This window comes from Oryza sativa, chromosome 1, assembly GCF_034140825.1.
Source record: "Oryza sativa Japonica Group chromosome 1, ASM3414082v1".
Taxonomy (NCBI): Eukaryota; Viridiplantae; Streptophyta; class Magnoliopsida; order Poales; family Poaceae; genus Oryza; species Oryza sativa.
Window position 1 is genome coordinate 10,966,099 of NC_089035.1, and position 15,148 is coordinate 10,981,246.

The following is a 15,148-nucleotide window of genomic DNA, read 5'->3' on the forward strand; positions in this document are numbered from 1 at the left end:
GCTTGCTACATATAGAAGCAAAAGAGGAAAAAAAATGAAGGACAATTAGTGGTTTTTTTCTAGGTTATTTACAGATAGCTACGTACATGTTTGTCTTTTACTAGTTAGGTGTCCGTGCATTGCAACGGAAAAAAATAATACGTTAATTTCAAATCACACTGGCTTATTTAAATCATATTTCACTGTTTTACAAATACTAATAGTAAGCCACCCCCAATATAAAGAGACCGTATAAAATATATCCAGATCGTACGAGTTTAGGTAAAAAGGAAGCAGATAAGTGCAATATTCATTTCTCATGGGTGATTTACGTACCCAAAAAAAAAAGATAGCATGGAGGACCATGGCATATGCAGAATAGAGCAGAGAAAAGGTTGTATCTTTATTCAGTTGTACATGCATCATCTCACAATCTTGAGTTAAATTTGCTCTGTGCTTGAATAGATGACTGGCAATGGCACAGTAAGATTGTGCCCGATCAATCTGCTTGGATAGTTCTACATCTGCATTTGCTAAAATCTGATTCTACATCTGCATTTGCTAAATCTGATTCTACTTCCGCTTCAGACTAACAGGTCATGAATATTTCCCTAATATAGTTTCTTTGTCTGATCAAGTTCAAGAAAATCACTTGACATTTCATTTAATTAACAGCTCATCGAGAACAGCCTGAAGACACGTCAAAAATCCCCAACTGCATGTTGTGCACCAAAGTCAGGTGTGAACATAAGTTTGAAGCCAAAACAAAATGGATACAATTCAGGTTTCAGTTGAGCACCTGCGCTGCGATCAACACATCCTACCTCTGCACCATTGCCGATGCGACGTCCTTCCCTGAGCACTCTGCGCAGAGCATGCCGTCGTCGCTCGCGCCCTCTCCCCTGAGCACTCTGCGCAGAGCATGCCATCGTCGCCCGTGCCCTTCTCTGCAGAGTGGGGAGGGCAGAGCGGGTGGAGGGAATCGGCGCCCCTCCTATTCTTTTATTCCTGCATCAAGTGAAACACATTTATCGTCTTGATAAGTAGAAATGAGCAGGATTTTACAATAGGTCAATATCTGAAATAGCATTATATGTCTTTCTTGGTAATGGCATGTAGAAGATAGGCTCGTCAATAATTTTGAATTTGTATTTTCTGTACTATTATTATCTAAAAAAATTCTTTACTATTGGTCATCAACACATAAAGCAAAAACTTAAAGTCTGAAGGCTGAAGCTGCGTGATATAAATATACTTATAACGAATATTACCATGATCTGATAATTGTTGAGACATGACTCATGAGAATTCTCCTTTTCTTTCTCTGCAACTCAGAAATAGAGTAATTTATATATTTCGAATATATGCAGCCCATTGGATGTGTTAAGCTGTAGAACCTTAGATCTGCAATTTCCATTTGCATTTGGAAGGTGTAACATCCAGAGATGGTCTATTTTACAAGGAAAACACAATTGTAGTGCAAGAAAGAGTCAAAATCCACAGTGCCCAACTATACATGTTCAAGTTTACAGGAGAATCTAGTTTTCCCAAATCGATCTTAAACCTAATAACAAACTGCAGCCATGTCATATCGGACCAACATTAGCGAGCTTAATACCATAAATTAACTAATTTCTTTCAGTGGCGGCATAGAATTTGACATTTTTATTGGCCTCTAGTGAGTCTATGCGTAAGCCGCCATAGTTCTTGGCCAAAAATTAGTTATATGCAGCCAGTACATAGTGACCAAAAACACATAATCCATTGTGCATAATAGTACCACAACCTGCTACATATATATATATATATATATATATATATATATATATATATATATATATATATATATATATATATATATATATATATATATATATATATATATATATATATATATATATATATATATATAAAACAAATCCTATATATATATTATTAATACATGTTTGGTAGGATCGAAAGCAATCAAAAAAATGTAGAATTCAGATAATGGGCGTGGAGTTGCGTGGGTTCAGAGATGGGCGTGGAGGTGGACCAGCGATCGACGATGTATCTACAATATATGAAATACTCTATTTGTATCAACAATAAATATGTGCACTAATTCATGAAAAATATTTTAAATATGTTTTGACATATTATTGCATTGTTTAATCACCAAAGACTTCCAGAGATTAAAGGTACTTGAAATCAACAGATCAGGAGCCAGGTTGGTGGATTCCTCATTCACCTCAAGCTTTGATGTCAATATTTTTTTTCGAAGATCTGATCTTTCCCGCAATATACTCATGTGAGAATCTCGATTGAAGAATCGAACACACGCCCAACGATTTTGCAATTTCCTCCCTATATTTCTATTTGCATTTGGGATTTGTGGAGAAGAGGGACCAAAAACTGACCTGTATCTGTGGTCGGCGTAGTAGGGGAGGTTGGAGAGCAGCATCTCATTGACATCGAACATCCGCATGCTGCGCCGTCACTCGTAGCCCGTGCTAGGCGGTCGCCTCCCGTGCAACGACCTCAACGTTGGAACAGTAGGCCAGGTCGGTGAGGAACTCCCGCATGTAGCCGGCGCACTCCTCAGACACGGACTTCCACGTCGCTGGGTTGTTTTCCTCCCCCTGTGTAACGGATTAATTTTCATATCCTAGCGGTAAAAATATTCAAAAGTTTTCGATAAATGATATAAAATTTTTCTCACTTTAGATTTTGCCTGCGTTTGTTCAAGCTCCTTTGCATGGATCTTCTCTTCAGATTTTTGGTAGAACTGAAAACAAGACAGCACTAAACCTGGTCAGCATAAGGGGGAAAAATGTAAATGAACATATGGATTAGCGCAATGCATTTTTGGGTATAATATACCTTCTTCCTCTTCTCAGCACGCTCCTGCAACCTGAAACTAAAACCAGTGGCAGTAGCATTCTAGTGTTGAGCCACTTCTCAGGGAGTATTAGTACTCCTGCAAGTATAAATGAGCATGTTTAATTTCTTATTAACAATAACACAGGAGATAAAAAGGAGCAACTATGAAGAAAATAAGAATGCTTTACGATGTGGTGGAGTGCACATCATCCTCCATTCTCTGGCAGAATCTGTTGCAAAGCATTCGTGGTGTTCTCGTTTGACCTGATATGAAAGATCAACCATTTCAGGCCACGCAAACACCAAACAGCGCCATTATGAACTATCAGCGGAGCGGCAATACCATTTTCTTTTTGGCAAGCATCACAACTTGGATGCACATTAATTGTGTTGTGCTAACTAAACAACAACTGAAATTGCAATCCAGAAGAAAGAAAAGGACGGCCAAAATTGGTTGGTGACAGATTGACACTCGCTCTTGGGCTTCAGAAGAAGCATCATATTGAGGTGTGCCCAGTGATCCAGATTTAACATGCTATATCACATCACAGAAATCTGTAATTAATTTTTACTAAATTGCAACTAAAAATTGACAAAATTGTAACTTGTAGAATATCATTGAACTTGATGTCTAGATTATGTTCGGGATCAGGATGAAACAACAAAACAAAAAGGGAGCACACAAATCCGTATTATTTCCATGCCAAATTCCGAAATTGGCTTCAAAAAATCAAGGAAAAGGAATAAATTGGTAGGTCACCATCGATGTCGTAGGAGATTCAGGATCAGCGATGTTGATAGACGCTGGGATAGCCTCGTCGCCTCCTATTTACCCTCATCATGGTTGGGGAGGATGGCCGACGTTGGTTGGTATGGCCTAGATGCCGCCTAGGTCAGTTCGTCCTGGGAGCAGCGGTGCGAGCAGCGGTGGCGGCGACAGGGAAGCGGCATGGCGAGGAGGAGGACGGGATGAGCAACGGCTGGGAAGCGCAGGGCCGGCCCTGGCCCTATGAAGCCGAGGCGATCGCCGGGGGCCCATGATGGTGGAGGGGCCAACACCTAATACTAGTAGTCTAGTAGTCTAGTACCTCATCCGATGTTGAGATCAATGATCTTTATTCAGAATTAAAGGTGTGATTCTTCGATGTTCGCGCATGAGATTCTGAAGTTCGTTATGGATGCAGATTGCTATCCAAATGCTTTAGTTGCCTATTGAAATCTCTTAACTGTACCTATGACGGTAGCTTCAGCTGAAAGAAGTTTCTCAAACTTTAAGTTTTGAAGAACTATTTGAGATCAACTATGTTACAAGAAAGGTTAAATGGCTTGGCTATGTGCTCAATTGAGAAGGATATCTTGAACACTATTGATACCGTTATTGATGATTTTGCATCAAGAAATGCCCGAAGAAATATCTTTTCATGGGAGCAACGGATATGATGGGGTTTTGTTCTTCATTAAGTTAATGAATAATGATATTAGTTCCAAGTTACAAATATATTGTTATTTTTATTTCTTCATAATTACCAGACATGTTAAATTTAATATATGGATGTATTTGTTATCGTTTTGCAAGTAAAATTATTATCTATATATCATAAAATTTTATATATAGTTTAGGGGCCCATCGCGATGAGTTCGCTTAGGGCCCTCAAAATCATAGGACCGGCCCTGGGGAAGCGGGGGGTGCTGGGATGGAGGCGTAAATGGGGAGGCAGCGCGGTGGATGCGAGCGCAGCAGCGACTGAGGGATGGTGGGCGGCGATGGGATCTCGCTGGACTCCGGTGGAGATGTGGTGGGAGGATCGTGGGACGAGTCATGCACGTGGATGGTGAACCGTGTGATCTGCAGGTGGATCCTGGAAGAGATGTGAGCCGTCGCAGCCCTCCTCATAACCCGAACAGAAGCTAGACATCAAGACAATGACGGCGACGAGGACCTCGACCTCGCCCATCCAGATATGCGCCTTGGCAGGAGCTCGCCACCTCGACCGCCCACCACCGTGGACCTCGCCTCCTCGACCGCTGCCTCCCTCGATCTGCTCCATCCACAGCTTCCCGCGACAAGCAACCGCGGCGTCGCCTGAGAACGATTCACGGCGGTGACAACGCAGTGGCGCGGTGGCGGCGTGACAGTAGCCAAGGACGACTCACCTCCCCACACTGCCGTCGCTCCCGCCCCTCAGATCCGACATCGACGTGGTGGGGGAGGACGGCGATGGCGGCGTGGTGGGGGAGCGACGCGGTGGGGGAGCGACGGCGATGGCGGCGCTGGGGTCGGCGGCGTGGTGGGCGAGGACGGCGATGGGGGACGCGGTGGAGGAGGCCGGCGATGGCAGCGCTGGGGTCGACGGCGTGGTGGGGGAGCGACGCGGTGGGGGAGCGACAGCGATGGCGGCGCTGTGTCGGCGATGCGGTGGGGGAGCGACAGCGATGGCGGCGCTGTGTCGGCGACGCGGTGGGGGAGCGACAGCGATGGCGGCGCTGTGTCGGCGACACGGTGGGGGATGCGATGGATGCGGCCGCGGCGGTGGATGTGATGGATGCGGGCGCTATCCCCCGATGTGTGAGGATGAGCCGAGCAGTTGGGTGCGGATCGTTGCGCCGTTGGATTTAGCGAACTGGCTCATACTCCACGTGTCTGTCAGGGTTGGAGTCACCGCCACCACTACGGAATTTTAAAGTAGTAGAGATATATCCTATATTTAGTTCCCTTAAGTTACATATATCTGCTTTATATGTTGGCACCTTCTAAAATTCCGCGTTTGCCACTGTATGCTTCCAAATTTGGAGGTGAACCGTAATTCTAGATATAACGTGTCTATGAACTTGCAAAACCATAGTACAGGAAGTCCTTGGATGGTACGGTATTGAGGGTGTTTTTTGATGGCATGGCGTTGACGTGTCACTTATAGGTAGGAAAAAGAAATAAAATATAGTGTGAACAACATGTCAGACATAAAAAACTACCCCCCCTCTCTCTCTCCCGCTTGTCTCCAGCAGGCCGACGCCTTGACAGCGAGCTCCCTATCCCTCGTCCACCTCCTTCCGTTGTCCCACTAGCAGCCTACGGTGGCAATGAACGGACACAGAGCTCGCACATGCAGAGTAGTGTCCCCGCCTTCACCGCCAAATGACACCATCGAGTGCAGCGCAGCCAATGATTGATGAATAGGAGCCAGGGAGCCATCATGAACACCATTGTTCTCATCACCTACATCCATAATATCCGTCGGAGCAGGGGGCTAGCCCCGTTCCTCATCATGCTCATCGTCGGGCCATGCAGTATGCGTGGTCGCGATGGTGTTCCTTTGCGAGGGGGCGGCGGGCTGCACCGGGTACGGGTGGGAGGAGGAAGGCCATGAAGTCGCTAAGGGCATGGACATGTTATCCTCCCCGGCCCACCCCCTCCTCTCCCACCCCAAAGCCACCTCGAAATCCGCCACCGCCGCGGAACCGTTCCCTTCTTCCTAAACCTGTTGCGTGTCGGCAACCGCACGCTAGGACAAAGACGGCAAAGGTGTCATCTGCTTCATTGTGGCGGTGGAAGCGAAGGAAGAAAATTCGATTCGGGTTGAAGGAAAAAAAAAAGCGGAGTGAGCCGGCATGGGTTTGGGGACATCATGGCCGAGCTAGCTCCTCTCCCGCCAGCCGCTGTCCTTCTCCCCGCCAACCACTGCCCCGCCTTGGAGTTTGGATAAATGAGAAGAGAGGGGAGGAAGAGAGAGAGAGAGAGATAAGGCCATAAGGGGGTCCTGACTCCAGACTCCAGTCAACTAACCACATCGGATGAAACCAGCCACTAAACTGTTATTGGATATCATGTACACCGGTTTTATAAGATATAAGGGTATATGTTATATCTGGTATTGTAGTTTTAGGACGAAATTCAAGTAAGAGAGCTAAAGTGGACTTATTCCTTAGCAACCATCACTAACCACGAAAACTACGGCCCAAAATTGACAGCCCAAGCCCAGAGGTGGAGCGTCAAAGGCCGGCCGGCCGCGCGGTTGCGACGGTGTGTGATGCTACGTCACGCTGCCGGCGCCGCCGTAGCGGCGTAGCGAACTAGTAAGTACTAACCCGCCCGAGCGGTGAGCGACACGGGCCCGGTTCGTCGTGGCGTCGAGACGCGCACTCCCGTGCGACACGCGCGCGGGGGACGTCGTCGAGATCGACACGCACGCCGCTGTGCCGGCAGTGACGTGCGTACCACCGCGCTGCAGTGCAGGCAACTAAACGTAACCCCTAGCAAAGCACGTAGTCGATCGTACTCGTACCGATAGGCGATAGCTGCACCCACCGACGCAGCCACGACCGGGGGCCGCTGATCCGCGACCAGTCGCGCGATCAGCTGCCCCCCTTTAATCTGTTCTCTTATCCTATATATACTACTATACTATAAGTATATGTATATACATACGTGTGTGTGTATATATATATATATATATATATATATATATATATATATATATATATATATATATATATAAAATTTTATATGTATGCACTTTTAATTTATAAAAAGATATGCACATGTATATAAAGTTTGTGTGTATATGTATAAAAAACCTAAAAAATACGTGTATACAAACTTTGTATACGTGTATAAAAACCCAAAAACTACACATATATAAACTTTATATACACGTATATAAAAGTTTGTATACGTGTATACAAAGTTTACATATATATATATAAAGTTTGTATCTGTACGTATACAAAATTTGCATGCATACGTATTATATAACGGACAAACAGAAAAATATACGGAAGAAAAAAAGAAAAAAAGAAAACCGGGGAAAAGATACGAAAGAAAAAAACAGAAAAAAAAAAAGAAAACCGTACGTCCGCACGCGCCGTCCGCCGCCTCCTCTCCACGCGCGACATGTGTCCAGTCACACGTGGGAGGACGAGCGCGACTAGTCGCTTATTAGCCATCTTGGCAACGACCCGCAGCTGCAATATGGCCAAAGACAAACGTACCACGCTGCACGCACGAACGTGGTACACAACTACACATATCGTCGTTGGAGCCACACAAAACCTGAACGGATTTGCTATCAAACATTGGATATAATATTTGAGAAAAAAATATGTTAAATTTTAAGCTATCGGACAAGCTTTAAGATGTATTAGCGATGGATTGAAAATCAAAGCACGACAACCTCCGACATGTGTTCCCCATTAAGTTATTATAACTTTGACTTATATACCACTTACACTCTAGTTATCATATAATTATATCATAATTACATTTATTATTACATTCATAATTACATTATAATTATATTATAGTTATATTTGCTTTTTTTTTAGATTTTCTCTCTTTTTTTTAATGGCATTCTAAAAGTTGAAGCCTGAAGGACGTGCACTTGATTTGCCTGAGACGAGAATTCGAGAAATGGTGCATGTATTCAGTCACAGGCCCACAGCAGTCAGCACCGTCCCGATCGATTCGCGCTGCACTCATGGCAGGGCGATCGATTGGTCAGCATAATGCCAAGAGACGTGTATAGTACTCCTACACAATTATCACCAGTACGCCTTGGAGCAGTGAAAAAGTTGTCCAGAGCTGACGGCTGAACATGTACTGATACTATGTACACATGCATGCGCGCACGAGCCGATAGACAGTTGTAGAGGCCGTAGCTAGGCGCGCGCCAGCATATATATATATAATATACGTATGTATATATATATATACATACGTATGTATATATATATACATATACGTATACGTATATACGTATACGTGTATATATATATATATATATATATATATATATACGTATATATATATATATATATACGTATATATATATATATATATATACGTATATATATATATATATATATACGTATATATATATATATATATACGTATATATATATATATATATATATACGTATATATATATATACGTATATATATATATATACGTATATATATATATATATACGTATATATATATATATATATACGTATATATATATATATATACGTATATATATATATACACATATATATATATATATATATATATATATATATATATATATATATATATATATATATACGTATATACGTGTATATATATATATACGTATATACGTGTATATATATATTGTATATATACGTATATATATATTGTATATATGTATACGTATACATATATGTATATATGTATATACGTATACATATATGTATATATATATATACGTATACATATATGTATATACGTATACGTATATATGTGTACATACACCTATACATATATGTATACATACATATACATATATGTATACATACATATACATATATGTACATATATATACATATACCTATACATATATATACATATATATATATATATATATCTACATATATATATATATATACATATATATATACATACATATATACATACATATACACATATATATATATATATACATGTACATGTATACATACATATATATATATATATATATATATATATATATATATATATATATATATATATATATATATATATATATATATATATATATAGAGAGAGAGAGAGAGAGAGAGGCGTGCTTGTCTAGAGTGTAAAGCTTTAACGTATTACATCAGATATTATATAGGGTATCGTATGGGGTGTCTGGGCAATAATAAAAAAAACTAATTACAGAATCCGTCAGTAAACCGCGAAATGAATTTATTAAGCATAATTAATCCATCATTAGCAAATGTTTACTGTAACACCATATTATCAAATTATGGAGCAATTAGGCTCAAAAGATTCATCTCGCAAATTATACGTAATCTGTACAATTAGTTATTTTTAGCCTATATTTAATCCTTTATGTTTGTGTTTAAACGTTTGATGTGATGGGGTGTAAAATTTTTGAATGGGATCTAAATGGGTAAATGGGGCCATAGAATCTGGTGGATGCACGTCAAGACGGCCGGACAGGCACACGCACTATAGCAGAGCTGCACACCACAATACACGATGGAAAAAACATAGGCACCTCTCGCAGGACACAGGGTATTAAAGGCAACACCGCGATGAAGCTCGATCTGCTGCCGGGGCCTGGCTGAAATGAACAGGTGAGATGATGAGGACAAGCGCTCCATCCGCCGGCCGCGACATGGTGTCGCTGTGTCACCTTGGCCTCAACCTGGAACAGTTTATATGGACACGAAACGGGGGCACCGGATTCGTCACTCCTACTGTCCTACACGCCACTGATCCGGCTTCTCTGCTTTCTACGTACAGTGATGCTATGCCGAATTACCCTCCTACAAATACGAATTACCCCTAGTTATAGCGGTCGATCGAATTACCCCCATAAATTTAAAAACCAGATATTGTTCACCCTGAATTACTTATACCGGACGAATAACGTCCCGAGCACTGTTTTGGATGGTTTTGACTTGAATCTGCATACATGGCCGCCAACGTGGCATCCAGTCAGCAAAATAAAACGTAAAAAAATATCTAGGCCCACATGTCATCTCTTTCCTCACACCAATCCCTCCCCAATCCCATTCCCCCATGCTCCCCCCTCTCTCTCTCTTCTTTTGCGTCTATGGCTAGAGAAGGAGGAGACGCTAGCCGGCGGCAGAGGCGAATCGACACATGCATGGAGCTCCTCCTCGTAGTCCTCCTCAGCCTCGTCGGCATCCCCTCCAGCATCGTCGGAGCGGCTCAGAAAACAGAGAGCACAGCACAAAATAGATAGTGGCCGCCGGCGGAAGCAGAGTCTGCAGAGAGCATGACAGAAAATAGATTCCTTGACAAGACGTCGCCAAAAGACGAATCAGAGGGTGCCCAAATCGCCACGCCGATCAGTGGCGACGAGACGCCGAGTTCTTCCACAATGACTAGACTCGTCCAATACAACTCCTGCCGCTCGGCGACGTCAACGGTGGCGGCGAACCTCCCCAGAAGCATGAGGCGGAGATGGGGGACAAGCACGACGGCCGCCTCAGTGCCGGTCCAATGTCCTCGGTGCCGCCCACCGCCCGCCGCCCGCCTCACTCTCCCCACCGTGCGTGCCGCACGCGGCACCCACCGCGCCCTCCTAGAGGAGGACTCGTCGCCCATCACCATTGATGTGGAGCTCGAGAGGGGTACCTCACTGTCGTCTCCAACGAAGGGAGCAGCAGCAGCGCCGCAGCTTATGTCGCCTCATCGCTGTTGACGCGGAGCTCGTCCTCGGCGCTGCCCGCCGCCCGCCGCGCCATCCACGCGCTCTGCCACCGCCCCCCGCATGCCGACCACATGTCCGCTCCCCGCACGCCGCCACCGCCACCCACTGCCAGTCCACGTGCGCTTGAGAGATAGAGAGAGAGATGGGGGGAAGAGGGGAGGAGGAGTAATGATATGTGGGTCCTACTATTTTATTTAAATAAAATGTTGGCTGGATTGTCACGCGTACGCCACGTAGGACAAAACCGCTCTAGATTAGGTCAGGGGGTAATTCGTCCGGTATTAAAAGTTTAGGATGATCAATGTCTTGTTTTTAGATTCAAGGAGGTAATTCGGTCGACCGTATAGTTCGGAGAGTAATTCGTACTTTTTTTCCTTTTATATACTACCGATAACCAAGTCTAGAAAAATAAACCAAGCATACAAAAATAATAATTTGTTGGAATTAATAGATGGGCTAAGGCCCATTCGAAGATTAATTCTTTGGAAAATCACAAAAGCCCACCACATGGGATGGCATACATGTGGAGTTTAGTACCACCTTGCTTATTCTAGGAGAGGGGGACCTCCTTAAAAGGGAGGATGCCCTCCTAGCCACTTGAAGCATGTGTGGTGGAGAGAAGAGGGGGAACACGCGCGCTCGCTCGCCTGGCCTCGCCTGGCAAGGCAGGCGGCGCGCGTGCACGATGTACGCGTCGAATGGTCCACAAAATTGGCTCCTCACCCTTGCGCAGATGCAGCCTCTTTTACAGTTTTGTTTTGCTGCAGGAAAATTCGGATTTGTTTTGTTTTGGAAACATTCCGAAAAATCCGGTGCGTGAAAACAGCGTGGAGTCCGGATAAGTTACGCGCGACTTATCCGATTCGGTTACACGGAGTGGAGATCGTGCGGGCGCCCTGATCAAGCGACCTATCTCTATATAAACCGAGCCGCCGCCTTCACGCAACACGACATGAAATCAATCTAGGGTTTGCCTCCTCCTCTGTGCTGCACCGTCGCTCGTAGACTACTCCATCCCGCTCGCAGGCGTGCACCTGCGATCGGGAGAGCAGGTCTCCAGAACCTCTGCCTTCGACGCCCTGCACTGGGAGAAGGCGGCAATAAGATTTTTGGGAAGCGCTTCGCGCGACTGCTCCCTATTCGTCCGCGACGGCTCGCCTTCCTCTCCGCTCGCGTGCTGTGCGCCTTCGTCGACGCCCGCAACCGCGAGTAGTTCCTGCCGAGCAACCGGTCTTTCCGCTACCTCGGTACGTATTTGACATGTTGCGCATATTTGATCTGTTCATGTTTTACTGCTTAGTTTATATGTATAGATCTAATGATGCGTTCAATCTAGTTTACATCTGCAATGTCATGATTTATTTATAGAATAAATTAAATCATTATGTGCTTATAACTTCAACAATCCAAAAACCTTATAATAGGCACTGTGATATTACTATGGCTGGTTTTGCCGATGCACTGAGGCCGGATAAATTCACCGGTGTGCACTTCAAGAGATAGCTGATCAGGGTCACTCTGTGGCTGGGAGCTATGAAATGCTTCTGGGTGAGTACTGGCAAGCCTATGGGCGTTCTTAATGCTGATCAGCAGAAAGAATTCGATGAGGCCACTACTCTCTCTGTGGGATGCATTCTTAGCGTGCTTGGCGATCGTCTGGTCGAGGTGTATATGCATATGACCGACGCTAAGGAGTTGTGGGATGCACTGAATACTAAATTCGGTGCTACTGATGCTAGCAATGATCTGTATATCATGGAGCAGTTTCATGACTACAAGATGGCTGACAACCGTTCTGTAGTCGAACAGGCTCATGAGATACAAACCATGGCTAAGGAACTCGAACTCCTTAAGTGTGTCTTACCCGACAAATTTGTGGCCGGGTGCATTATTGTGAAATTACCTCCATCTTGGAGAGGTTTCAGTACTGCACTCAAACACAAGAGACAGGAATACTCCGTTGAGGGGTTGATAGCATCTCTTGATGTTGAGGAGAAAGCTCGGGAAAAAGATGTCGCGTCTAAGGGCGATGGTGGCCAGTCCACTGCCAATGTTGTGCACAAGGCCCAGAACAAGAGCAAGGGGAAATACAAAGCTCAGCAGACCACCAACTTCAAGAAGAAGAAGAAGAACAACAATCCTAATCAGGATGAGAGGACTTGCTTTGTGTGTGGTCAACCTGGCCATCTGGCCAGGAAGTGTCCACAACGCAAAGGGATGAAGGCACCTGCAGGACAGACCTCTATGTCTGCTAATGTGACCATTGGCAACACTGGAGATGGAAGCGGGTATGGTAATTTACCTACTATTTTTTCAGTTAATCAGTCTACTAATTGGTGGGTTGATACTGGGGCCAATGTACATGTTTGTGCTGACATCTCATTGTTTTCTCCTTATCAGGTCGCACGGGGTTCCACCGTCCTAATGGGGAATGGGTCACATGCTTCTGTTCATGGTGTTGGCACGGTAGATCTGAAGTTTACTTCAGGAAAGATCGTGCAGCTGAAGAACGTGCAGCATGTACCTTCTATCGACAGGAATCTTGTTAGTGGCTCCCGTCTGACTAGAGACGGATTTAAGTTGGTTTTTGAGTCTAATAAAGTAGTCGTGTCTAAACAAGGATATTTTATTGGTAAAGGTTATGAGTGCGGAGGCCTGTTCCGCTTTTCCCTTTCTGATTTCTGCAATAAGTCTGTGAACCATATTTGTGGCAGTGTGGATGATGAGGCTAATGTTTGGTACTCACGTTTATGTCATATTAATTTTGGCTTGATGTCTCGGCTTTCCAGCATGTGTTTAATTCCTAAGTTTTCCATTGTCAAAGGTTCTAAGTGCCATAGTTGTGTGCAATCGAAGCAACCTCGCAAGCCTCACAAGGCTGCCGAGGAGAGAAACTTGGCACCACTAGAACTCCTGCATTCAGATCTTTGTGAAATGAATGAGGTGTTGACGAAGGGTGGAAAACGATATTTTATGACATTGATTGATGATGCTACTAGATTTTGCTATGTGTACTTGTTGAAAACGAAAGACGAGGCTCTAGACTATTTTAAAATTTATAAGGCAGAAGTTGAAAATCAACTTGATAGAAAGATAAAAAGGCTTAGGTCTGATCGTGGTGGAGAGTTTTTCTCAAAAGAGTTTGACTTATTCTGTGAGGAACATGGCATCATACATGAGAGGACGCATCCCTATTCTCCCGAGTCTAATGGGATTGCTGAAAGGAAGAACCGCACACTGACTGACTTGGTGAATGCCATGTTGGACACCGCGGGACTACCTAAGGCATGGTGGGGGAGGCATTGTTGACCTCGAATCATATGCTAAACAGAGTTCCTAACAGAAATAAGGACAAAACACCATATGAGATATGGATTGGGAGAAAACCATCATTTTCTTACTTGCGCACATGGGGGTGCTTGGCGAAAGTCAATGTACCAATAACGAAGAAGCGCAAACTTGAACCTAAGACTGTGGACTGTGCCTTTCTGGGATATGCTCATCACAGCATTGCCTATAGATTTTTAATAGTTAAATCTGAGGTACCTGACATGCATGTTGGTACAATCATGGAATCTCGTGATGCTACCTTCTTTGAGAGCTTTTTCCCAATGAAGGATACACATAGTAGTTCTAACCAAACCTCTAAAATAATTCCCAATTCAATCACACCACCAGAACAAACTGAACATACACATGAACATGTCACTGAGGAGGATGACAGTGAAGCTCCTCGAAGGAGTAAAAGACAAAGGACAACTAAGTCTTTTGGTGATGATTTCACTGTGTACCTCGTGGACGACACTCCTAAGTCAATTTCAGAAGGATATGCATCTCCTGATGCAGACTACTGGAAGGAGGCTGTCTGTAGTGAAATGGATTCTATTATCGCTAACGGAACTTGGTAGGTGACAGAACGACCCTATGGGTGTAAACCTGTGGGGTGCAAGTGGGTGTTTGAAAAGAAGCTGAGGCCTGATGGTACCATTGAAAAGTACAAGGCTCGGCTTGTTGCTAAGGGCTATACTCAGAAAGAAGGCGAAGATTTCTTTGACACTTACTCACCTGTTGCCAGATTGACCACAATTCATGTGCTACTTTC

General features: G+C 44.1%; 2 long non-coding RNA genes across 3 annotated transcripts; both read right to left on the reverse strand.

The window, feature by feature from the left end:
• Positions 1–358: 358 nt before the first annotated feature.
• Positions 359–1,770, reverse strand: LOC136354993 (uncharacterized). 2 transcript variants are annotated; one of them, XR_010738960.1, is made up of 3 exons: positions 1,251–1,770; positions 779–987; positions 359–694 (listed from the first exon to the last, which is right to left on the reverse strand). It is a non-coding gene; the product is annotated as an uncharacterized lncRNA (long non-coding RNA). The 2 variants fall into 2 exon arrangements; XR_010738959.1 differs by having other exon boundaries at positions 779–1,770.
• Positions 1,771–1,922: 152 nt separating this feature from the next.
• LOC112938710 (uncharacterized) lies at positions 1,923–3,787 on the reverse strand. Its single transcript, XR_010738958.1, has 5 exons — positions 3,030–3,787; positions 2,842–2,938; positions 2,681–2,746; positions 2,379–2,600; positions 1,923–2,032 (listed from the first exon to the last, which is right to left on the reverse strand). It is a non-coding gene; the product is annotated as an uncharacterized lncRNA (long non-coding RNA).
• Positions 3,788–15,148: the final 11,361 nt, after the last annotated feature.